The sequence below is a fragment of the Gymnogyps californianus genome, chromosome 3 (genome assembly GCF_018139145.2).
Source record: "Gymnogyps californianus isolate 813 chromosome 3, ASM1813914v2, whole genome shotgun sequence".
NCBI classification, from domain to species: domain Eukaryota; kingdom Metazoa; phylum Chordata; class Aves; order Accipitriformes; family Cathartidae; genus Gymnogyps; species Gymnogyps californianus.
In genome coordinates, this window is record NC_059473.1 from 126417508 (window position 1) to 126443450 (window position 25943).

The window sequence follows — 25943 nt, forward strand, 5'->3', positions numbered from 1 at the left end:
CGATCGATACTGGTCTGTAAAGCTCATCGATATGTCGGTGTACCTGACCCCCAAAGGAGAAGGTCCGTGGCTGGATTTGGAGTCGATGCCCCGTGGCATCTCCGCGAAGACTGGGAGCAAGCGTGGCAGCGCCGAGGATGAGCGCGTGTGTCGTGGGAGCGGCCTATTGAAATCTCGCACTGAGATCGTTTTGTGTCGGGTAGAAAGCTTTTCTGTGGTTAATAGTCCGCTTTTAATCTGGAGAGCATCCGCCTATCATGTTTAATAGCACTAATGTACCTCTAATCCATTAATTTCGTTAGTCCCTTTTTGAACCCTTTTAATTCGCTGGGTCTCCGCCATATCCTGCCCCCGCAGCTTCACCGGGGGCCGATGTGTTACGTGAAAAACTTCCTTGCTTTTGTTTGCCTGGGAATTTCTTTGGTGTCTCCAGCGTTTGTCTTAGGGGTTTACTGCCTAATTATTCCTTCGTCGTCCCTGCAGTATTCGTGACTCAGGAGCTCTATCACGTTCTCCCTCCCTGCCCCACCAGTCACGTCCTTCACAGACTTTTGGTCTTCCCTTACACAGAAGCTGACTTCTCCCTCTGATTAACCGTGATAACCCTTCGCTGTAGCTTTAGTAGTTTTCCGTATGCTTTCGGAGGTGGGGTGGCCGGATTGGCATCAGTCATCAAAATGTGGTATTTTATACACCAGCATAATGATGTTTACTATTTTGGTTTCTATTTCTTTTCTAACAGCTGCCAACGTTTGATTTGACTACTGCCGAGGGTTAAGCTGATCTTCTCAGACAACTATCAACAATCACCCCCAAATTTCTTTATTCCTGAGAGGTAATAGCTGATTTAGAGCCCGTGACTCTATACGTATGATTAGCGTAATTTTTCCAAGATGTGCTTTCTTACTGATATTAAATCACATCTGCCGTTGTGTCTCCTCATCGCATCGTGCTGTGAGATCTTTCCCTGCTTTCAGGCACGGCTGTTTGGGATAACTTTGCCTGTAAACGTTGTCAGCTCGCTACTCACTCCCTGGTTAGATTTTGTAATGACGTGTTGAACAACAGATCGCCCGGTCCAGATCCATGAGGGGTTCCATCTGTTATCCTCTTGCCTTGGGGAATGGACATGAAACTGTTTATTCCTACCCTTGGTTTCTCAAAATTTTTAAACCATTTATCTACAACAGAGGTTTCCTTTCCTATCCCACGAAACCTTGGTCTCTCAGAATTTGACAGGGAATCTTGGTGAATCTCCATGAACCTATAAGTGAAAAATCTCAATTAAAAATATTTAGTGATGGTTTAGCCTGTTTTATGTCAGTAGAACTAAGATATGCTTACTTCTGGTGGTTTTTTTTTTACTCTTTCTCTTTGTAGTGTTCCCAATATTGCTATGTATGCAATGTGAGCAACACACCCAATTTTTTAATTAATTGTGCAACATTTTAAAATGGAGGGAAAACACAATGGAAAAAAAAATGCCATACATAAAAAAACCCACGTCCACAGGATGACCATTACTCGCAGCTTTAATTTCAGTTAATATTAAATGTTAGTTTGAGTCCAGCAATGCTGAGCAGTTGAATAAGTTTGGCTTGGTTTTACCCACCCACTGCTCTGCCTGGCACTTCACTTTGGCCTCTGTCCCTCGACCTCAAGAGATTATTCATTTCTGAATACACGAGTTCAGGATAAACCGCTTAACTGACATTTTGAATCTATTAATATCATTCATTTTGTTTTGATAGGAGATGAATCAGAGCCAAGCCACTGATACCAAATTAACCAAATAAACTGGAGGTTTTTCACTAGATTTTCCTGCGTGTCGTTGCTGTTACAAAGGACCGACACGTCCTGTGATCTGAGCACCTCCAGATTTGGAAAATCCAGGTCTCAAAGTTGCTCATTCTTGCAGTCTTTGGAACGTGATGCTGTTAAAATCCTCGGCTCATGGGATCAAGACATTTGAGGAAGAAATCTGGGGAGGAGAAAATTAAGTAAATTTTTAATGACCCTGCAGTTGAAGAAAAGTATGAAAATTTCCTAAAAAGCATCCTGTGTGAGTTTGGCTGCTGCCCTTTGGGTTTCCTGAGACACAGAAGCTCGTCTTCCTGATGGCTGCAATTGCACTGACTTACGCAAGTCAACCGACCCATTATTGCTCATCGCCCTCCTTCCCAAATCGAGCGCTGACAGCTGAGACCAGCACAAGAGCTAAAAGCCCTCCCAGACTCAAGGCGCAGGCACTCATGGACGTCGTATCTTGTTAGGGCCATCCGGTTGGGAAATCAGACTTCTCCCCCCATTTGTGGAGTGTTTCATCCCGCAGGACCTCAGAGCTTGTCAGCACTGTTTGCTTCGCTGTTGGAAGTGAGGAGCCTCTTCTGTGGGACATGGTGTCCATCTAAAATGGAGGCTACATCATCTAAAATGATTGCCTTCAACCCCTCGTTTTTGTGCAGTGCCTGAACGACTTGCTGTTTTGGTGCACATGTGGAGAATATTTGCCTAAAATCCTGGCCTTAACAAAAGCCAACTGGATTTAGGAGAATTTCCCTTATTTTTCCCGGTTTTGACCTCAATGGCAACAACGATATTAGTGAATTCAACAACACTAAGGCCTTGAGGACCACTGACAAAGTCTGGCCACATCCCGACTACTGAACCCTCTTAGCCCCAGGAGAAGAGTCGCTTTATCCCAGCTGCCTCCTGGAAATCATCCACAGCCCGTGCATACGCCTCACCCATGCCTGGGAGTTATTTGGAGGCGTGCAAGTTGACCCACGGCAAAATTATGCTGAGGACTGTGCTAACAGCGTGAGCGATTGCATCGATTTGAAGTTAATCACGTCTCAACGGGACTTTTTGCTTACTTCACACGTTGCAAGCGATTAATTACCTTCTTGAAGCAAGGCTTGCAAAACCACTTCTTGTGGGGTAGGAGGGCTTTCGTGGCGACCGCGCAAAATGGTTCATTTCCCCCCGGCGACTTCTGACGAGCTGAGAACTGTGAGAGGAAGCCGTGGCCGAGCATCGTCTCCTGCAAGCAGCCGACTGCCGGGATTCAGGGCACCTGCCTTGCTCATCTCTCTTTTGCAGAGCGTAATTTCTTCCAACGTATAGGAAAAGCTTGAATTGGGCCGTTGGGAGGAGATGAAGGTCTTGCACGCCGTGGTGAGCAGGAGGTCGGCAGGCTGGAGCATGTGCCTCTGCGCAGCCTCTGGTTGGGAGCAGATTACGTGACCTTCCCAGGCTCGATGCTCTCAACAAGCTGGAGGGGGAAAAGCCTCCCAGATTTACAAGCAGCTACAAACCCTCGTCTGATCCAGAGCCGCCGCGATAAACGTTGTGTGGTCAGGGGCTGGTCTGGGGAGAAGGGAAGTAGGTATCCGCAAAGAATAATTTACGTGCTTATTGTTTTTAAGTGAAATAATCCCAGCTTTTTTTCTTTTTGTTTTTTTTCAGCGAGCCAGTTATTGCAACGTGCCTGTTCCAGTCACTGACATGAAAGCTGGTGGTCTGATCCTCACGCCCTTTTAATGCAATTTTGCCAGTTCTCCCATGCGGAAGCGTACTGGACGCTGAGCAGGACATTGGGAGGTGCTTGAAAAGATTATCCGCAAAGCCGTGTACGGCGAAGCGAAATGTGACGTTGGGAAAGCAGAGCAGTTATTCGCAGCGTCTCGCACGAGCAGGGGGACCCAGGAAAGCTCCGTGGAGGCGGTGGGGTTCGTCACGTCAGCATCCACGGAGGAAACTCTGATCCTACGCACGTCCTGCAGCTCTCGGCCGCTGCTGTGTCGTTTCTAAGTTGCAAGGAAGATGGTGATACGCGGCCGTGATTCCTGGTTATGCAATTCAGCCGTTTGCAATTTTGCTTCCATCCAAACGCCCTCCGGGCTCTTTTCCACATAATAAACAAAACAGCCTGCAACATTTCATGCAGAAGGCAGAAAACGATGCCCTGGACGCTCGCTCTGTGCTGCACTTCTGCTTTTTGTTTGTAGGGAATGCTTTTCAGCGGAGCTATCTCAGATGAAACAAACTGCAAGGAGTAAGCACGTTTTAAAAAGAAAGCGTGTGCTTTTTTTTTTTTTTTAGGTTCCGTTTCAAAATTAAAAACGGAGTTCGGCTCCTTGTCCGTATATAGTGCAATAAAAGGCTCCCCGGCTGTTTATGCTTCGTGGCACGGCTGCGAGGGACGTTCAACGGCAGCCTGGCCGCGCTCGGGATTTCCAATTGTAATACAAAAAAGGAAACAGGAAGGAACGATGTAAACATCGGTAACGAAGCCCGTGCTTGCGGTGGGCTCCGAACAGCGCCGCCGGCGCTGCAGGCCTGCTCCTCCTCTCCCCCTGCTTTTCGGAGGGGGCCGTGGAAGGAGGAGAGGCGGGTGCTGGCAGAGGTTTGCAGAGCCCTTGGCCGGGTTGGAAATCTCCCGATTGCCTCCACTGCCTCTCTCTTGCTTCCAGCTGTTGGCCCTCAGCCCCTGCTTGATGCAACAAGCTCTTAGGGGGGAAAGAAAAAGGGGGGGAGATGATTTTTTTTTGCATGATGCGTCACCGTTAGCCAAAAAATCAATGGCGGGGTGCTTTTTTGAGGCACCGTGTGACTGAGGCCCACGGAGGCACCCCACTCGCACGTTAAAAAAATTGCTTTTTCTAATGCAAGTAGGAAAATATTTGGAAAAGTGATGCGAGTGCTCCCTGATAATCTGAAAAACCAGCGTTTGACGGGCACCGGATGGGCCACGTAAAAGCAAAACCCCCAAAGCCAGCACCTGCTCTGGCAAGGGGGCTCCTCTCGCAGGTCACCGACCGAGCCCCATTGGCAAAAGCTCGTTTGGGGAGCAGTCATCTTAAAATCATCCAGAGACCCCTGGGCTCCGCTTTCTCTTTCCTTCCAGTTTTCTGTAACCATATAATTATTTTCTGGTATGATAACGGGACCGTGCCTGGTTATCTGTCATTCCCCAGGCACCGCATATCGGCTGGTGTGCCTGCACCACCGCGGCACTTCTTGTTCCCCAAATTACAAGCGGACAACCTATTTAGTGTATTTTATCCCAAATCTGCCGTGCGTGACCTGGGGAACTTGCCCAGCCAAACCTGGGCAAGGCTCCCCGCTCCCTCGCTGCCAAGCGTGCGGCAGCCAGCGCCGGCTCGTCTCAACAAGCTGCCGATGGAGCCGGGAAGGGGGAAGGGAGCAAAGCCGCTTGGCTCCCGGCTCCCGCTCCAGCGGCTGCTGGGACGCTGGGAGCCACAGGGAAGCGGAGCCTGCTCTTGAATTAAAGAGCTCGTCCCAAAACCCATATTTCCAAATTGTGAGCTGCCGGGCGGCGTAAGCGCCCCAGCCGTGTTTCGCCGGAGGAAATGGTGCCTTTAGCCGCTCGCCGCAGCTCCTGGCTTTCGTGGAAATGTTGAAACCCAGCAATAACCAGCTTTTTTTGCAGTGCGTACGCCTCTTTAGGGTGTTTAGGAAACACGTGGATGCATTAAAGAACTCACAGCCCCTCTCCTGCTCTTGCCAGGGAAGAGGTTTGCTCCGTGCTGGAGTTGCAGGGACTTCTCTGGGAGACGAGCCCGGCTGCAGGAGCAGACCCGCGGGCTCCAGCCTCCCCTCCTCTTCGCCGTCTGAGCGAGGAGAAGCCGAGAGGGGAAGAGACGCTCACGAGGTTTCCTTTTCTGCTCTGTGCCGCCTTCTACTTTTTTTTTTAAACTCTGGCCTGTTTGCCTTCTCCCCCCGCTTTGCTTTGGCTTGCTCATTTTTAACTCTTTGCACTCAGTGTCCCAGCACTGCTCTTGCCTTTCAGTCCACGTGGTTTCAGCAGCCTCCAGATCTGTACAAAGTAGTCAAGTGCACCGGGCACGGGCTCTGTCTTGCATCTAAGCTTGGTTTATTTTGGAAGCTGAGTGGATCCAAGCTGGTGAGATACAGAGCTCCTAGGAAAAAAGCCAGGGCACTCACGCTAAGCAGCCTGGCTCTTCACCGTGGGTCAGGCCACTGAGCACAAGCTGGAGCTTCTCCACTGCTTCTCTGTGGGCAGTTTTGGGGATGACTGTTTTGTTTGGAGAACGTGATGAAGACAATATCAGAGGTGTGGAGGAGCTCCTCTGCAAGAAAAAGCTGTATCAGCTCTGATATGAGGGGGAAACGGTGATCCGCACAGACTGTGTCACTGGTGAGGTGAGGAAGGAGACCAAAGAGGAGAGTGACAGAGGTCTATAAGCCGGTGAGTGGCTCGGAGACTGTAAATTTTCCTTTACTAGAGGGGATAATAAGTGAAACTGGTTTGTAAAGAGTTCAAAACCAAGAGGAGCTTTTCATCTCGGTCCCGTGCGGCGCTGGGAGACTCCTTGCCGCAGGATGCTCCGGGTACTAAGGGTTCGCATGGCTCCAGAAACTTGTGGGACAGAGAGATGGAAGAAAAGTCCACCAAGGGCTCTTAAATACAAAGACGTCACTTCTGGCTCGCAAAGTTACCGACCTGCAGGTTGCTGAAGGCTTCAAGACCCTTCACAGGGGATGTCAGCAAAGGCTTGTCCTGTCCCGGATCTCCTCCCTTCCAAAAGGTCCCAGGGCTGGGAGCACCCTACGGAGATCTTCCATCTGAACTAGGGGAGAGGGGTTGGAGGCCTCTGGCTGGACGCACACGGCACGGGCAGGATTTGTCCTCTCCTGGGTCTTGCCGACAGCAGATGAGATCTCGACGCTGCTCCCCGAGCTGGTTTTTAGGATCGCAGACATTTCTTCTTGGGCCTGCCCGTGTCGATCTCAGCCTGCCCTTCCCCGCAGTCCTGAGCTTCTCACCCAGCCAACCCTCCTTCTTTCACTCTGCTTCATTTAAAATAGAAAATTAATAATTAACTGGCCTGTCCTTTGAGCGGCAGGTAAAGAAAACCCCTCACACCTCCCTTACGGGTTGTCTGTCGCCCTGGAGTCTGTTTGTCCTTCCAGCGAGCTGCTCTCCCCGAGGAGGATGCTGGCGTTTCGGGGTGGCCTCCTGACCGTCCCAGGGCTTTTCGCCACCAACCAGAGCCACCTCTCTTTGCAACCAGCCTGTCCTCCTGCAGTGCATCTCTTGGCCACAATATTTGTGAAATAACTGTGAATATTTCAGAAGCTGCCTGCCTTTTGGCATCTGCAGGGTCTTCCCTCTGAGCCCAGGTGTGGGTCACCAACCCCCTGCAGCATCTCACCACCTTCTCTGACCTCCCAGCCTCTTGTACCCATCTTGCAGCATACGTCAACATGCTCCAGCCGCTGAAGGTGGAATGGGAGGCAACTTCACCCTAGTCTGGGAGTTTTGGGATCCAGAAAGATGATAGGAAAGGAGGTAGGAGTTGGTTGGTTTGATCTCTTTGTGCTTGTTTTTCACTTAATTAATGTATTACCCTTTTTTTATGAAAGATGCTTTCGCTGGCTGGAGAGAGAAGGTTGGCCTTCTCCTTTTCCAGTGGAGAAGGAAAGTCCTGAGTTATTTCCCATCCCCATTCAACTACAGACCAGGAACATCACCACCCCCTTCTCTGGGGCTTCAGAGACAACTCCAACAATGTCCAGAGAAGCAAAGACACCTCTTTTAGATATATTAAATCTAAAACCAAATACGTCTGGCAGAACTGGATGAAAGGAATCCTTTTCCATAAAGATTTACCCTTCCGATTGGTGGGGGAGCTTGCCAGTGCTCTAACCCCACTCCCTTATTTTTACGACACCCGTAAAGATGTTGTAAATCAACTGATGGGTTAATATTTATTAAGGGACGGGGTGCATACCAACACACCCCTCCTGAGATAGCCGGGGCAAACCAGGCTCAAACCAAGAAAATCTTCAGTCTTTTCAAATCTTCATGCGTCATCCTCCTAAAAATTTCGTGTTTTCCCTTATGCCGCTAAAATTACTTGCAGCAACGCAGGCGCAAGGGGTTTGGAGTCAGACCCGACCCCGCGCTGGGGCAGCAGCCAGGGGCCTTTTCGCATCCCCTTGGCCCCCCCCGTTGGGTTTTTTTTTTTGCTGCTTATTAAAATGGTGTTTCCCACGGATTTCCACCAGCAGCACCAGACCTCATCTGCTTTAGGGGCATTTCAAGCAATTCCAGCCCCCACGCACTCCTCACGGGATGGCGAACTGTCGCCTCTCTCCTTCCTGGCAGCGCCGGGATGCAGCTCGGGACCTTCATCCCCACGGCGGAGGAGCAGGGCGGGTGCTGCGGGTGACGGCAAAGCTGTAGGAAGAGAAACCTGCTGGGGAAGACACTCTTTTTTTCCTTTAATCTCAATTTTTAATGTTTCTATATAGGGTTGCAGACGGTATGGAGCGGTACACGGCCACACACCCGCCCCGCCGCTTGCCCACGGAGATGCCGCTCCAGCTCGGGGGGGATGCTACCAACAGCACCTATGGACAGGAAGGCAGAGGACTGTATAGGAAGGCAGGTGAGTGTGTAGGAAGGCGGATGGGGGTATAGGAAGGCAGGTGGGCACATAGGAAAGCAGGTGGGTGTATAAGAAGGTGGATGGGCATATAGAAAGGGAGGTGAACATATAGAAAGGCAGGTGGGCATGTAGGAAAGCAGGTGAGCATATAGGAAGGCAGGTGAGTGTATAGGAAGGCAGGTGAGTGTATAGGAAGGTGGATGGGCATATAGGAAGGTGGATGGGCATATAGAAAGGGAGGTGAACATATAGAAAGGCAGGTGGGCATGTAGGAAAGCAGGTGAGCATATAGGAAGGCAGGTGAGCATATAGGAAGGCAGGTGAGTGTATAGGAAGGCAGGTGAGCATATAGGAAGGCAGGTGAGTGTATAGGAAGGCAGGTGAGTGTATAGGAAGGTGGATGGGCATATAGGAAGGCAGGTGAGCATATAGGAGGAAGGCAGGTGAGTGTATAGGAGGTCAGGTGAATGTCTAGGAAGGCAGGTGAGCATATAGGAAGATAGATGAGCATACAGGAAGGTGGATGAGCATATAGGAAGGTGGATGAGTGTATAGGAGGTCAGGTGAATGTCTAGGAAGGCAGATGAGCATATAGAAAGGCAGTTGAGCGTATGGAAAGGCAGGTGAGTGTATAGGAAGGCGGATGAGTGTATAGGAAGGCAGATGAGTGTATAGGAAGGCAGATGAATGTATAGGAAGGCAGGTGAGCGTATAGGAGGGCAGGTGAGTGTATAGGAAGGCAGGTGAGCGTATAGACCCCGCCAGCCCTGAGGACCCCGGGGGCAGTTATCTGTAGCCCCCGAGTGGCAGCACCTCCTCCCAGCAGGGACAGCCGGTGCTTACACGGGGATGTGGCTCTGCGGGGCAGGGGCGAGACCCAGGCGAGCAGAGACCTCTAACTCCCCGTCGCTCCGAGCCACCCAAACCTCGCCTCACCAAATGCGGCCGCGCCGGCACAGCCGCGCCGGACCCGGCGTGCCGGGGCTGTGCCGAGATGACTCACCCCGCCACTTGCAGCAGCACACTTCCAACGATCAACAAGTGAAAATAGAAACGTCCCCGGCTCCTGAGCCAGGAATAACATCGCAGCCTATTTTTTTTTGGTGGGTTTTTTCCCTTTAAAGTGAAATCCCTTTTTTTTTTTATCCTCTCTGACTCAGCCCCAATAAAGCCACCGCGGAGCGGCAAAGGCTTCTCCGCTGTGGCCCACGGCACGTCGGCCACCAGCGTCGGTGCCAGCGGGGGCGGATGCGGGAGGGCAGAAGCAAAGCCCGGCGAGGTGGGCCTGGGGGAACGATGCCGCGTCCTGGTGGGACACGGCTCGATGTTTTGCCAGGATACAGAGCTTGGGAGCAAAAAGGGGAGAAGGAGGAGTGCTTGGGGTTGTAGCCCAGGCTGCTTTGAAGGTTTATATGATGAGAGAAGGAGGGAGGAGAGGATGGACGGCTGCTGGGATGGAGAGCTGGGAGATGGGAGCAGCCAGACCTTCCTGCCTTGGTGGTGGGACAGGGATGACGGGTCTCCTCGGCTCTGCCCGCTTTGGGATGAGCATCTGCTGGTGGCCACCATCAAGTGGCAAAGGAGAGGTGATGGAAAGCTGGGAAGAGGGGGAGATGGGGCCATGCCGGTCCCCGTGGAGCCACCTGGGGCTGGTGGGTGGCTGCAGCCGTAGCAGAGGTACATGGACATCCCGGGAGCAGGCACAACAGCGTTATCTCACTCACCCCACATAACCGCTGCTCCCATTATACGCTGCCCTCCAGGCCTCCCCGGGGCCCTGCCAGCCTTTTGCGGGGGAGATAAGCCGAGTCCCACCGCTCTATCAGGCCAGCCCACACCTAGGATCCAGCAAAACGCAGCCGCTGTCCCCACCCCTGCCCGAGCCCCGGCCGCGGGATGCTCATACCCCTGGCAGAGCCCATCCAAACCGCCCCAGGGATGAAGCAGGGCGCAGCACACCCATTAAAAATGATTAAAATAGCAATTAAGGACTATTTACACAGCTCCCCATCCATAAACTCTCGCTCCAGGGAAGCAAGACCACACTACAGGTGATTTTTCCCATGGGACCCGAGCTGGATGACATGTGGAAGTCATTTTGGGATTTTTTTTTTGGAGTTTCTGCAGAAAATAATTGTGCATTTTTCTTCTGCGGTTTTTCTTCGGCCAACCCCACGTAGGGGTCACCCCACCACCCGCTCCCCACGGGCCCCCCGGCAATGGGGATGTCCCAGAGGGACACTCAGGGACCCCCACGCTGGACGCCGGGGGATAACCTGGGCCACCTACACTTAATTTTAGAGTTGGGAAGGGAGCGGGCAGCTCTCCATGATTGCTGCCCGTACCTGCCCGCGCTCCTGCCCGCAGCCGGGAAAACCCTCCATCAAGCTTGCACAAACCGGCTGGGCTCGAGGCAGCTCCAAAACATCCCCGGGGCATCCTATGCCACATCGAAGCGCTTTTCCGGCAGCGATGGAGGTGCTTCTTCTTGAGGTTCGGGGGGGCCGGCAGGCTGTCGGGGCTGCGGTGCTCGGGGCGGCTTGCACACCCGGGCGTACAGGGGGCTGGGGCTCCCCTCGCCGCCCGGCTCCTCCTGGGCGATGACCTCCTGCACGGGGATGCTCGGCTCGTCCCCGGCAGGCAGGGATGGGGAGTCCCCCGGGGCGCTGCCAGCATCCCAAAGTTTTTTCAGCGTCCCGGATTTGTAGCGGATGCTTTCGTAGATGCGTCCCTCGGCATCCGGCACAGGGTCCGCCGTGAGTGTGCCGGCATCCCCAGGCAAAACCGGCAGCTGCCGGTGCCGCAGAAACTCCGGGGTCCTTGGGGTTGGTCCGGAGAGTGCGTGGGAATGGGGTGTCCAGCCCGGCATGTGCAGCCCGGGGTCCCCCGCAGCGGGGTTATCCGGGTCCCCTGGCACAGTGGGGCCGTCTGCCTGCTGCCGGGGCTCACCGGGAGAGGGGGTGCCTGGAGGGAGGGAGAAGAGGGGATGCTGAGCCGGGCAGGGTACCCCCAGCACCATCACACTGCGGGGCAAGGGTAAAGCAGCACCGAGTAAATGGGATTAAATGGGTCCCGCTCCCACTTCTGTCCTCGCTCTCCACTTTTAGCAAGAAAGATAATAAAAAACAAAGTAAAAACCAGGGCGAGCATCCCCGGGTTGCTGGCGGGGGGCCGTGCTCCCCGCCGCAGGGCCAGCGCGGTGTCGGGACCTGCCACCCGCCTTCCCGCGCGGCGGCTCATGCCTTCGGTCAAATATTTATTTAAGAAGGAGGCTCTGCTCTGTGTGCAGGATCTGTCAACACGGGGAGCTGGCAGAGCAGGACGCCCAGCCGGTTTGTTCGCTCCAAAGGCGAAGGAGACTCTGGAAAAGCTGCGTAACCGGGTGTTTCTCCTCCTGCTTTAAATATGCAGGGATATGGTGGTCCCGTGGGATTTGGGGTGCAGGACCCTGGGTGTTCCCCCCCCCACCCCCCCACCCCCAGCTGCGGTGCGGGGTGCGTGCGTGCAGCACGGAGGTGGAGGCGCGGGCCGCTGCCTGGTGCGGGAGGTTGCAGGGTCGGATCCGGGCCAGAGCCCCTCGGGGCCAGCACAGCCTCCTCACCACCCGCCAGCTCCGTCCTGGCAGAAAGCAGCCCCTGGCCCACGAGCACCCCAATGTGAGCACCCCAATGTGAGCACCCCAGCATGAGCTCCCCAATGTGAGCACCCCCAATGGGAGCACTCCAGCATGAGCACCCCAATGTGAGGACCACAACATGAGCACCCCAGCATGAGCACTGTTAGCATCCCAGTGTGGGCATCCCAGCGTGAGCACCCCAATGTGAGCACCCCTGGTGTGAGCACCCCAGTGTGAGCATGCCAATGTGAGCACCCCAACATGAGCACCCCATCAGGAGCCCTCTGTTAGCATCCCATGAGCATCCCAACACGATCACCCCAGCATGAGCACCCCAACATGAGCACTCAGCATCCTAATATGGGCATCTCAGCATGAGCACCCCAACATGAGCACCCCAGCATGAGCACCCCAATGTGAGCACCCCAACATGAGCACCCCAGCATGAGCATCCCAATGTGAGCACCCCCAATGTGAGCACGCCAGCATGAGTATCCCCAGTGTGAGCATCCTAATGTGAGCACCCCAACATGAGCACCCCAATATGAACACCCCAGCATGAGCATCCCAACGTGAGCACCCCCAATGTGAGCACCCCAACATGAGCACCCTAACATGAGCACTCTGTTAGTATCCCAATGTGGGCATCCCAATGTGAGCACCCCCAATGTGAGCACCCCAGCATGAGCATCCCCAGTGTGAGCATCCTAATGTGAGCACCCCAACATGACCATCCCAACATGAGCACCCCCAATGTGAGCACCCCAACGTGAGCACCCCAACATGAGCACTCTGTTAGCATCCCAACGTGGGCATCCCAGCGTGAGCATCCCCAACGTGAGCACCCCAACGTGAGCACCCCAGCACAAGCACCCCAGCATGAGCATCCCAAAGCGAACATCCCAACCTGAGCACCCCAATGCGAGCGCCCCAATGCGAGCATCCCGACATGGGCACCCCAACATGAGCACCCAGTGTAAGCCCCCCACCGTGAGCCCCCCGATGTGAGCACCTTAGCAAGAGCACGGTGGCGCACCCCAGCATCCCGCCTGCTGCACCCCAAAGGGCCAAGGCTTCGTATTCGGGGTGTCCCTTCCCCGTCCTGCCGCAATAAAGCAAGAGAGGGCGAGGGGTGCCTCGCCGAGGGGGGGGAAACGCAGCCGGGGGAGCCCCAGGAATGGGGTACGGGGTGGGGGGCAGGCTGGTGGGGCCACCCCATAAAATACTCAGGAGCTCCCCATTGCAGTGCAAGGAGGAGCAGGAATTTCGCTTGAGCGTCTCGAAGCTCAGCCACAGCGTGGCGAAAAGGGGAAATTAATACGTGGGGTTTAATCACCCTCGTTATCCAGCGGCGCTAAATAAAGCGTTCCTGGCGGAAACGGGAAGAGAAACTTGTTCCCGGCTACCCGCAAAAGTGAATGGGCTGAATGTTTAATCCAGTGGGAAGCTTTAGAGCATTAAAACATCTTTTTTAAAGCTTTCCCTAGGCAATTCCCTTTCTGCCGGCGCAGAGCAGGCCAGGGGATATTTTAAAACAGCTGACACGGTCCTGCCGGAGGAACTGGGACTCGCGGCAGGTTTTACTGGGACATTTTGCTGTAACTGGGAATTTTAGGAGCTGCTTTTGGACGCAGCTACCAGCCCGTGCGGCCTCCCTTCACCACGGCCATGGGGCATCCCCATCCTCTTCTCCGTGCCAGGGAACTGAAAGTAGCCGTTTGCTGCTAACGCGCTTCACTGATTTCCCCCATTTTGGCTGCCGCAACCCCGGCCGGGGGGTGCAGGGGTGCAGCCCCACGCGTCTGGCCGAGGGCCGGCTCAAAGTCCCGCCGAGCCACTGAGCTCCTCCAAGTTCACGGGCCGGGCAAATCATTAACCGGGCTGGGTCGGCGCAGCGAGGCTGAACCCCAGGGACCTTTGGACCGCGGTGCCCGGCTCCCTTACACTGGCGTGGCCCTTCCTCGGGGCATGGCCAGCATCCCGGTGTGGGGGGGTCCCCATCCTTGCTGCACCCCGAACCTGCAGCAGGAGCCGGGGAGGACCCATGGGTCAGCCGACACATGGCACCCAGCACCCATGTCCCTGGGTGTGCGAGGGCCTTGGGAGCACCCGTAGCAGCAGGGCCAGAGATGGCAGAAGGACACAGCCACCGTCCCCGTCCTGTGACCTACCTCCCAGCAGTGCTGCTCCCCCGTCGCTGGAGCCCACCCTTGCCAGCTTCACCTGCAGTGGGAACAAGTGGACACTCACTTATTATCCCCTGGCACTCATGCATCCGTGCCCGGTACAAGTGCATCCCCCTCGGACACCCCTGTATCTCCCCGGAAATCACACATCCCTCCTAGGCACTCATGCATCCCCCCGGCACTCGTGCATCCCCCCAGCACTTGTGCATCCCCCCAGTACTTATGCATTCCCACCCCCAGCACTTGTGCATCCCCCCTGGTGCTTGTGCATTCTCCCTGGCACTTGTGCACATGCCCTGGGACTCGTGCATCCCCCCCAGCACTCGTGCATCCCCCCAGTACTTGTGCACTCCCCCCCCAGCACTTATGCATCCCCTCCAGGCACTCCTGCATTCACCTGGCACTCGTGCATTCACCCAGCACTCGTGCATCCCCCCAGCACTCGTGCATCCCCCCCAACACTTGTCCACGCCCCCCCCAGCACTGATGCATTCCCCCCCACTCGTGCATCCCTCCCCCAGCACTCATGCATCCCCCCCGGGCACTTGTGCACCCTCCTGGCCCTTGTGTATCCCCCCTGGGCCCTCATGCATCCCCCCTGGGCAGTCGTGCATCACCCCCCCAGCACTCATGCACACACACACCCCCCCAGCACTTGTGCATCCCTCCCAGCACTTTTGCATCTCCCCCCCAGCACTCGTGCATCCCCTGCCAGGCCCTCGTGCATCCCCCTCTGGCAACTGTGCATCCTCCCTGGGCACTCGTGCACCCCCCAGTACTTCTGCACCCCCCCCCAGGCACTTGTGCATTTCTGCCTGACACTTGTGCATGCTTCCTGGGACTTGTGCATCCCCCCCCCAGCATTTGTGCATCCCCCCCAGCACTTTTTCCTCCTCTCCTAGCACTTGTATATTCCCCAAGCACTCAGGCACCCCCCACACCCACTCCCAGCACTCGTGCAACCCTCTGGGCACTTGTGCACCCCCCGGCACTCGTGCACCCCCCAGCACTCATGCATCCCCCCTGGGACTCATGCATTTCCCCATGGCATGCATGCATCTCCCCCAAAACTTGTGCATCCACCCTCCCCCCCAGCACTCGTGCACCCCCCCGGCACTCGTGCACCCCCCTGGGCACCCGTGCACCCCCCAGCCCTTGTGCCGGCAGTACGGGTGTCACGGGGCTCAGGGGGACCCAGGATTTGGGGGGTGGCGGGGGGTGAGGTGTCAGCGTGGGAACATGGTGGGGGGGCGGCTGCCCTCTGCTGGCACTGACCGGCACCGACCGGTTTTAACTGGCCCCCACCAGCTCTGACTGGCCTCAACTGGTCCCACAGCTCCGGGGGGGGGGGGGTGCACCCTCATCCCCTCTGCTCAACCCCTGCAAACCCCGGCATGGGGCACCCATGGGGTCACACCATGGCCAGGGCCACCCGCTGTCCCCGTCCCCCCCGTCCCCATCCCAATTCCCCCCCCTCTGCCCTGGCCTTGGCGCTTTTTTGGGGGCCGACTCAGCCATTTGGGGTGAATTCGGGGTGAGGAGAGGGATGTTCCCCATGCTGACGCTGGAGGGCTGTCAGAGCACGCGGGACGCGTGGGGCCAGGGGACGTGTGGGGCCAGGGGACGCATGGGGCCAGGCCACAGTCCCCTCAGCCCCCATCCCACCACCTCGCCCTCCCGCCGGGACAAGCAGCCATTAATGGCCACCCGAGGACGCGGTGGGGACCCCCGGGGGACTCACCCCTCGGACGAGCCGAGGGTTTTCTTTCATTTTCTGGGTGGAAAACTGCCGGTTCGCCCTGCAGAGGAAGAAGGGAGAGGTCAGCAGAGCTACGTCCCATCCCCAGGGATGCGTGGGTCAGGGTGGGCTCAGAGGTGACATGGGCCCCCCCCGTCCCCTCCTCTCACTGCTGTTATCTGTTAATTCACCCCCCTCGTCCCCTCTCCACTTGACCCCACACAGGTTGGTTGCACCCAGAGCATCCTCTGGCGCGGAGCTCCCCGCTCCCCATCCCGCGCCGGCATGGACAGTGACCCCCACTTCCCCATCCATGGCATTTCCCCGGAGCCCACGATATCCATGGCAAACCCTCGGGAAGAAGCCAATTCTCCCCCTGTTTTGCCCCCCGCCAAGCAAACATACCTGTGGAAGAAGGAGCAGAGGAGGAGCAGGAGCAGCAGTAAGAGGCCGGTGGTGGCCAAGCCCCAGGTCACCGCGGCAGCCGGGACCACCGAGCCCTCTGCCAGCGCCGGAGCCATCGAGCCCCCGGCGGGGAGGCAGAGCTGGGGGAGAGACGAGCCCCAGGTCAGGCCGGCGGAGGGGGATTGGGGTAATAATGAGGTGCCGGAGGCTGGTTAGGGGGTGCTGGAGGGGGGCTTCCATTCTCCCTTTAATATCAGGAGCAATTTTTCCAGGGATCCCTCCCCATCCCTTCATCCCACCGGGATGCCCAGCATCATCCCACCCTGCTCTCCCTTCCTAGGGGGCAGAGGATTTTGGGGTGATTGCAGGTGCAGGAAAGCTCCGTATGTTGAACAAGCGCACGGCGCTGGCACCCACGGCCACGCTCGCCGCCAGGGTCCGGGAAGTTGTGCCCCATCCCCATTCTGGCTTCTTGGAGCGGTGGCCGCTCTCGCCTCTGCGGTGAGGGACAGCGGGTGACAAAACCGGCTGGGGCGTGGGGAGTGATGCTGGGGCACGGGGGGCGATGCTGGGTCATGGGAGGTGATGCCGCTGCACCGGGCATCCCCACTGCATCCCTGCCGGGGTGCCCCCGAACCCGCACCGAGCACAGGGAGGCCACCCCACCTTGAGAAAACACATTGCCAGCCTCCCCCCAAAAAACCCCGGCTCCTTCTTCCACTCAAGCTCCCCTGCCTAAAAATTGGGGTGAACTGAGCTCCCTTGGCAAGCCCGGCTTCCGAGACGAGAGCCTGGCAAACCGAAACGCCGAACAGGCTGAGCCCGCTCTGCCGGCTGTGACTCAACCTTCCCGGCACGGCATCCCGGCCCCCAGAGACATGCCGGGGTTCGGGAACCCCACACTCCGGCAGCTCTATGGTCAGGACCGCCCCCCCCCCCCCCAAGCTGGGCGTGAAGCCAGGTTACAGCCCGGCGGTGCTTTTGCCTCTAGAACAAAATTAATTAGGGATTTATTCCTGATGGATGCTCCAGCCATCTTCCTTTAGCTGATCTGCCAGCCCTGGGGCACACGCTGGGTCCGGGCACCGGTGACGTCCCGCACCGCTGAGCCCTCCGAGCCGCCGCATCCTGTGCCAGCCTGCTCTGCCTCAGTTTCCCCAGCTGTGCCCTGAGACAAGCGAGACTGGCCTCAGCTCGAGGTGCCTACCCACACCCCACCTTGCCTGGCACCCTAACCCAGGGTGGGGCTGGGGCTGGGGGCACCCCATGGCCCGGGACCCCCTGGTTCCCACCCCCGAGGAAGCCACTCACCCCACGGCGGTGCCGGACCCCCGAGCCGGGCAGAGCCGGGTACAGCCGGCTCCTCTCGCCGCTCAACTTTGGACGGGAGCGGTGGCTGGGTGGCACCCGCCGCACCCCGGCTTCCTGCTCCCGTGGGACGCCCGTCAGCACCCGGGGCCCGACGGAGCATGTTTCCACAGGCATGTCGGGAGAAACCTGCGCCCTGGGGGGGTCCTGCACCCCAGGAGGGGTCCTGCACCCCCAGCACCCCTCAAACGTGCACCTCCAGGAGGGCTCCTGGTACCCCAAGAGGGGATCCTGCGCCCCCAGGCTCAGCAACCCTGAGATGGGCACCCCCAGGAGGGGTCCTGCACCCCCAGCACCCCTGAAACCTGCACCTCCAGGAGGGTTTCTGGTCCCCCAAGTGGAGTCCTGCACCCCCAGACCCAGTACCCCTAAAATTCATAGCCCCCAGAGGGGTCCCAGACCCCCAGGAGGGGTCTTACACCCCCCAGACCCAGCACCTCAGAGACCCGCACCCCAGAAGGGCTCCTGCGCCCGCAGCACCCCTGAAACCTGCACCCCGAGGAGGGCTCTTGGTCCCCCAAGAGGGGCTCCTGCACCCCCAGGCTCAGCACCCCTGAGACTGGGAACCCCAGAAAGGGTCCTGTTCCCTCAGGAGGGGTCTTGCACCCCTAGAGCCAGCACCTCAGAGTCCTGCACCCCATGAAGGGTCCTGCACCCCCAAAGCCAGCACCCCTGAGACCCCTTCGGGAAGCACTGTCCTGCCACCGAGAAGGGCCCCCCCGGACCAGCCCCATCCCACTTCCCCCCAGCTGTCCCCGGGCACCCGCCTCTTGTCCAGCTCCTCCGTCCCCAGCGCTGGCCGTCCCTTCCACCCTGGATCCCAGCCACCCTGGATCATCCCCCATCCTGGATCCCCATCCATCTCTGATCTTCAGATGTGCTGGATCCCTGTCTGTCCTGGATCCTCCTCCATCCTCGATCCTCCTCCATCCTGGATCCCCTCCTGTCCAGGATCCCTATCCATCCTGGATCCCTGTCTGTCCTGGATCCTCCTCCATCCTTGAGCCTTCTCCATCCTGGATCCCCTCCTGTCCAAGATCCCTTTCCATCCTGGATCCCTGTCTGTCCTGGATCCTCCTCCATCCTTGATCCCCCTCTATCCTGGATCCCCTCCTGTCCAGAATCCCTATCCATCCTGGATGCCCATCCATCCTGGATTCCTGTCTATCCTGGATCCCCATCTGTTCTGGATCCTCATCCATCCTTGATCCCTGTCTGTCCTGGATTCGCATCTGTCCAGGATCTCCATCTCTCCTGGATCCCTATCCATCCTTGATCCCCTTCTATCCTGGATCCCCCTCTGCCCTGGATCCCACTCCATCCTGGATCCCCCTCTGCCCTGGATCCCCCTCCATCCTGGATCCCCCTCTGCCCTGGATCCCCCTCCATCCTGGATCCCCCTCTGTCCTGGTTCCCTCTCCATCCTGGATCGCCTCCCCCTTTCACAGGACCAGGAGAGGACCGGGGTCCCACTCCCTTCCCCTTTCCACGGCTCCAAAGTAAAACCAAACCCCGTCTGTTTATTTAAAAGCCGTTAAATCTGTGGGTCCAGCCCAGGAGGGATTTGCAGGGAGCTTCCCTGCACTCCCAGCGCCCGGCACATCCCAGGCCAGGCTGGGATCCCACAAGATTCCCATCATCTGCTCTCGGCAGAGGAAACGCTCCGCGTCGGTGCAGCACCCAGCACGCTGCCATCCTCACCCGCGTCCATGTGGCACCGGCACGGTGCTTTTCCGGCTGCGGAGATGTGGGATCGCAGCATCCCAGCCCCGCCACACGTCCCGGGAAGCGGGGATCACACCCAAGCATTTCGACGCCGCTCTGAGCCCAGCACATCATCGCTGGAATATTTTGCTTATCGCGAGTTCATCCGGAAAGGCGTCGCGGCATCCGTCGGGATTTTCTGCAGAGGGCAGCACGACGCAGGAGATCGGATGCGTTTTTCCCTCCCGGTGCCGCCGAAAGATGGTGAAGATCCAATCAAACCTCTATTTTTCAGCAAAGTGCTGGATGGAATATTCCCTTGTTGGTGAACTCACCTCGCTGCCAAAACGCTTTGGAAAAAGGTCTGGATGAAACGGAGGTTGGTAGAAAATGGCATTTTTGACAGTAAAAATTTGGAGCTTTTTTCCTTCCTTATTTCCATGCTGGGACCTGGTGGGATTTGGGGAGCAGCTGTAATCCCACGGAGCTTTGCCCTGCCCAGGCTGCAGGCTCTGAGCTCCTGCTTTGGAGGATGGATCTGTGCTCTGGAGCATCCAGAGACCAAAAAACAAGTGTTTTTTTCTGTACAAATATTGAAATAACCCCCATCATCGTTAAAAAAGAGGCGCTCCTACTCCCGCGGGGTCCGACTGCACCGTCCCCGGAGAGAGGAAGGTCCCGTGCAAATTAAGGGCTCGTTTCCACCGGCTCATGAGCAATAAGCCCTGGCCTTGGCTACAAGAGGAGGATGCTCCGGTGTGAACATCATCAGGTTTTTAGATGACTTGCACCGCAGCGGCTGGAGATTTGCCTCCTCCGACAGCACGAATTGATTCTCCATCAGCTGAAGCCGTGCGAGCGGGAGCCCGATGTGAATATAAATAAAGGCGGACACGTCGCCTGTCGATTAAATCAGTTTAAATTTGAATTTTAATTCCTACCCGAGCGATTTAGCTGGAGATGAGAGGGATGGGGGAAGCAGGGATGAAGGCGAGGTGCCGGGCAGGAGCTGGGCTTTCTTGGGGCAGCTCCGTAACGCATCTCAGGAGGTGCCCAGGTCTTACGGAGAATTAAATGTAAAGCCGGTATTTGCTTCTCAAGGAGCGCACCGAACAGTTGCTGGGGGTACGAACATGACCCAGCTCATTCTCCAACCCCTCCACCTGCCCACGTGCTGTTAAATTAACTTCAGCAATCAAGAAAGCAATTAAATGAGATAGTTCAAGGGTACAAAAATCCTCACCAAAATATTGCACTTAAGACACTCACGCTGCAGAAAGCTGGGGCACCGGCTCTCCCTGCTCCTCTCCCGGGGGCTTTGCACCCTGCGGGGTCCCGGGGATGGTGCGAGGTTGGCTGGGATGCGGCTCATGGGATGAGAAGCGGGTTTGGGACCTCGGTGGGGACCGGTCCCCGTGCCGGTCAGCCCTGGGCTCCGCTAGGAAACAAAACGGGATGGAGGGGGTGACCCAGCAGCCGGCACGGGCTCCGAGCTGGCCGTCCCTTTGCAAGTGTCTCGGGTGCAGAACGGGATGCGTCGGCTCAAATTTTGCCACTTTTCCCCTGCAAAATTCCCCGTGCGCCTCCCAGGGGTCCTGCAGCCTCACTGCGCATTAAAGCATCCTCCAAAATCCCCATCGCCCGGCCGAGAGGTGTCCTTGGGCTACAAATACTCTCCCAGGAGCATCTTTGAGGATGCTCCAGTTTGGAGAAGAAACCAGAGGCGGGCAGGAGTCCCACCGCTGGCTTCGCATCCCGGGCGCACCGGGATGCCAAGCAGCCAGGGGCCGGGACGAAACGGCAGCTGCCGAAATTTTGGCGAGCCAAACCCAAGCCGATGTCTTCCCAAAGCGGGAGCAATGGTGACATTTGAAGCTCCTGGCCCGTTGCCTCTTGTAATTAAACCCTCTGTCTCCAGCAATCATTTGTCGCCCTATTTTAAGCCGGCTGGAGCTGCTGTGCCATTCTGACGTTCTTGCTTCAAAATTTAATGACTTTTAAAATTTTCCAGAAGGCTGAGAAACGCAGCTCCATGGCACGTCCTTCGTCTCCTCCTTTCTATTTTCTCCTGACATCTCCAGGCTTTTGTGTATTTTAAAAGCAGCTTGACCGAGCGATGGGCACCTGCAGGCAAAACCATCCCCTTGGGAACGGCGTTTGGAGGAGCCGGTGAGCGGAGGTTTTGGCACGCTGGTGCAGCTCGGGAAGGCAATGCCACGTGCAAAGTTGAGTTCGCACCATTTTTATGCCTAATCATGCTGCCTGAAAGGAGCCTGGTGAAGGTTAAGGGTTTCTTGCGAGTGAGCCAGCGCTGTTGGGATAGGTTTCGATGGAGGTGGCTGCGGGGCTCGGGCAGGACGACACTGCAGCACCTTTTCGCTGCTGATTTCCCCCAATTTCCCACCTCCAAGGGATCCCAGAAGCTTGCTGGCTCGCTCAGGCTCTCGGCGTTGCTCCGGCATGGGTGGCTGCTCTCTGCGGCGCCGGTGCTTCCCTTCACTGCTACTTCTAGGAACAACGTCAGGAGCAAAAACTACCTAAAAGCAGAAGGAATAAAAATCACTCCCCGCCTTTCTCTCCCGGTTGATGCGGAGGATGGCACAGCCCTGGCCCACCAGGAAAAGCAGAGGAAACTCTGATTTATAACTTGTGAAATAAGCAGGGGGGGGAAAAACACCTTTTAGAAGCCTTTTGATCGCAGGACAAGTACTCTCGATATCTTCATCGGGACACGAAGCGCCCGAGGCAACAGAGCAGCCCAGCTCGGGAGCCCCGTGCCCTCGCACTTCAGCGCAGGCTCAGCTTGGTGCGCGGGAGCCCCTCCAGCCCACCTGGAGGGATTGGCTGGAGGAAACCCAACGTTCCCAGCACCTCGCGGCTCCGAGCCTCTCCTGCGCCCGCCGCCGTTCGGCACGGCAGCGCGGGACGGGGGAACGGCGGGCGACACGCTCCCCTTCCTCCCGCCTCGCCCCGCCGGGTCGGGCTGGATCCCGCCCGCCGCCAAGGGCTCCCGGGGGCTCACAGCTTCTCTTCGGACATTTCTGAATGTGCCGCTGGCTACACATATATAAATAATACAATGCACATAATTATGTATTATATATTATAATAATATAATGTACATATAATATATACAATAAATATGTAGATACATATATATATTGTATTATCTGTAGAACAGTATATACTAAAGCATACTATATATACTGTACAGTACATAATACTGTGTGTGCTATATATAGTACAGTATACTATATATACTATCTATACTATATAGTGTAAATACTATATATGTATAGTATATAGTATACTACATACTATATACTATATAGTGTATATATAGTATATAGTATATATATAGTATATATACACACTATATAGTATATACTCTATATAGTGTATATATACACTACATATGGTATATAATGTATATATATACACTACATATAGTGTATATACTATATATGTATAGTATATAGTATACTATATACTACATATATTATATATAGCATATAGTACTATACAATATAGTATATGTACCATATATGAGTATATAGTATACTATACATAGAGTATATAGTGTATATATATACTATATATACTGTATATACTGTATATATAGTATATATAGAGTGTATATATACTATATACAGTATATATACTATATATGTATAGTATATAGTATACCATATATGCTGTATATGTGTATATATACACACTATAATATACACTATATATACACATATAGTATAGTGTATATACAATATACATAGTACATAATATATAGTACCTATATATACTATCTATACTGTACTATAAATATACTATCTGTATATACTACCCATATAGTTACAGTATAAATATACACACAGTTTATATACTATATATACTGTACAGTACCTAGTACAGTATATATATGTACGTACATATTTATTCTTGCATACATGTTTCCTTTTTCTTGACGCACACGTGCACGTACGCACAGACATACACAGAGTCCGGGTACCTATGGCTCAGTATAGCAGTTCAGCGTTCCTTTCCGTGCTGCGGTTCGACACGAGCTGACACAAACCCGCCCTTTCACGTCGCAACCTCAGAAGGAGCCGGCGGGTCCGGGTCCTTCTGCTTTTAAATGCCCCAACGGGGAACTCGTGCGCCACGGCCCGTTCCTTTCTGACCCTGAGGTCCCCACCAAGCTGGGCACCAAAACGCAACGAATTGGATTAGGGAATAATTTAAAGTTGTGTAAACTACGCTTAAAGCGTCTGAACGGCCCAGGTGAGTGTCTGCTGCTCCTTGCTGGGGGGCAGATAGCCCGCTCAGCGCCGAGCCCCTGCCGCCTGCTTTACCCCCTCGCTGCCAGCCATGAGCTACCCTCTTCCCACCGAGCATCTGCAGGACGGTGCTAAATGGCCATCAGGGATGGGAGCAGGGAAGCGGTGATGCCAGGGAAGTCCGCTGGCTTTATCCAAGGCTCGCTCCAGACTTCACATCCAACGTCACCACAAGGAGGTATGTTAGGACACTGTGGACTCAACGCACATCTCCACCCATGCATGGCCAAGTGACTTCCACCAAGATCAGACCACGGAAAAGGAGCAGGGCGTGAAGACATCAGTGTTCAGCTGATACACACCATCACTTCAGCAGCAGCAGCGGCCAAGAGCACATCCATCTCTCCTCCACTGTCTTCCCGGTCGGGCTCTGCATCATCATGATGTTTCTGAGCTTTGGCCCAGGATATTTAAAAATTTGACCCAAAGCTGCTGATGTTGATGCTTCATTTATTTCGCTGAGCATGCTAAAGCTTTCTGCAGGAGGTTGAAGCTCACTCCTGTAGCTATTACCATGCCAAGGCGTATTTTGGGGGCATTTAGGCAACAACCAATCTCCAGCTGAGATGATGAAGCTCAGCGCCAGAGTCAGTGGCTTTGGTGATTCATCTCACCAACTTCCACATCATCTCCTCTGGCTTCGATAAGTCACCACGGTCACTGTCCGGAGGAGACCCCCTGTTCCTGGAGGCCCATCCTAGACCTCCCCGTGCCGGGGTGCTGGTGCTGACCGTGATGCCAGGCATCCCGCCGAGATCTGCACTCTCACACCTTTCCACAGATCCGGGGATTTTGTAGCATTCTGCAACTTCCTAGAGAAGACAGAAGCCTTGCTTTCTTCCAGCGAGGACGAAAGGAGGGAGGCAGCCAGCCAAAGGCGAGATGAACTGAGGAACAGCATCCAGGCTCAGAGTGGGAGACCAGCTGGAAATCATTACCCCGCGGATCCAAATGCAGCCGCGGCACGTTGGGGAGCTCCACGCGTTGCACCGCACCTCCCACGCACGTTCAACCAGCTGCCGGGGCTGCAAGGGGCTTGCGGGAAGGGGGTTCATTGTCTCCCACCCATGGGATTTGGGGCTCCCCATGAAGGTATCAGGAGTGCTCGGTGCAGATGCACGGGTGAGCATCGGTGTTGTGGAGCCAAAGCATTTCAAAACCAGGTTCCTGGAGGACGTGGTTGCACCATGGAGGTCCAGCTGCAGGTGTGCAAGGTCCCCTTGCTTCTCCTCCGGAGCTGTCATCTGCATCTCCCCCTTCCAGATGTGGCACCTGGACCCTCCCATTTCTCTTCCCTCTGCCGCATCCATCCCAGATGATACATCTTTAAGCAAAGGGGTTCTAGTATCCATCGACTCCACCAATCCCAAATTTCAGGCACAATGGGCAGAGGGGCATTTTTCCAAGGTAAGACCAGGTGTTGCGTTGAGCCATCGAGCCCGTTACGCAGCAGGAGAAGAGGGGACCAAATGCTGACCACAAATGGAAGGACAGACTGCTGAAAAAATAATAAATAATCAAAAAAAAGAGTCTTTGAAAAAGACCAAGTATTAAAGATGCTGTACAACAGCCCGATGTTTTTATACGAGGACTTTTCTAGCTGTGAAAAGCGGACAGCGGGATTGCACATCACTTGGTGGCAGAATCGATTGAACCAGGACAGAGAAATCTCCAACGTGTTTCATGTCTGGTCTTGCTGCGTGCAGGGATTCAGAGCAAAACCCACCGGCCACATCCCTAACGGTAAGAGAAACTGTCCTCTGGTTTTGGGGGTCATCAGCCAGTCCCAGGAGCTCCAGACTAAAGCCTTAGTTTATGATGGGAAGCCAGATTCGACCTCGATTTGAAGCAGCTCCTCCAGATCTGTCGTCTTGAAGGGTTTAGAGAAAATGTGATTAGTCCCCAGCCTTCAGCCAGGAACATAAAAATGTTGCGATCATTTAATACGTTTATTGGAATGAGGATGCGAAGCGTGTCTTTGGGCAGCAAGATGGTAGCACGTGGAATTCATCAAAGAGCAAAAGAACCCAGCTCTCCTCTCGTTTCCACCAGCATAAATCACCTCTTACTTGGGAGGACCTTCTCCAAGAGCAGAACTGAGCTCAACTACCGTAACTGGTTTTCACAGCGGTTTGTGTAAGTTTACGACTA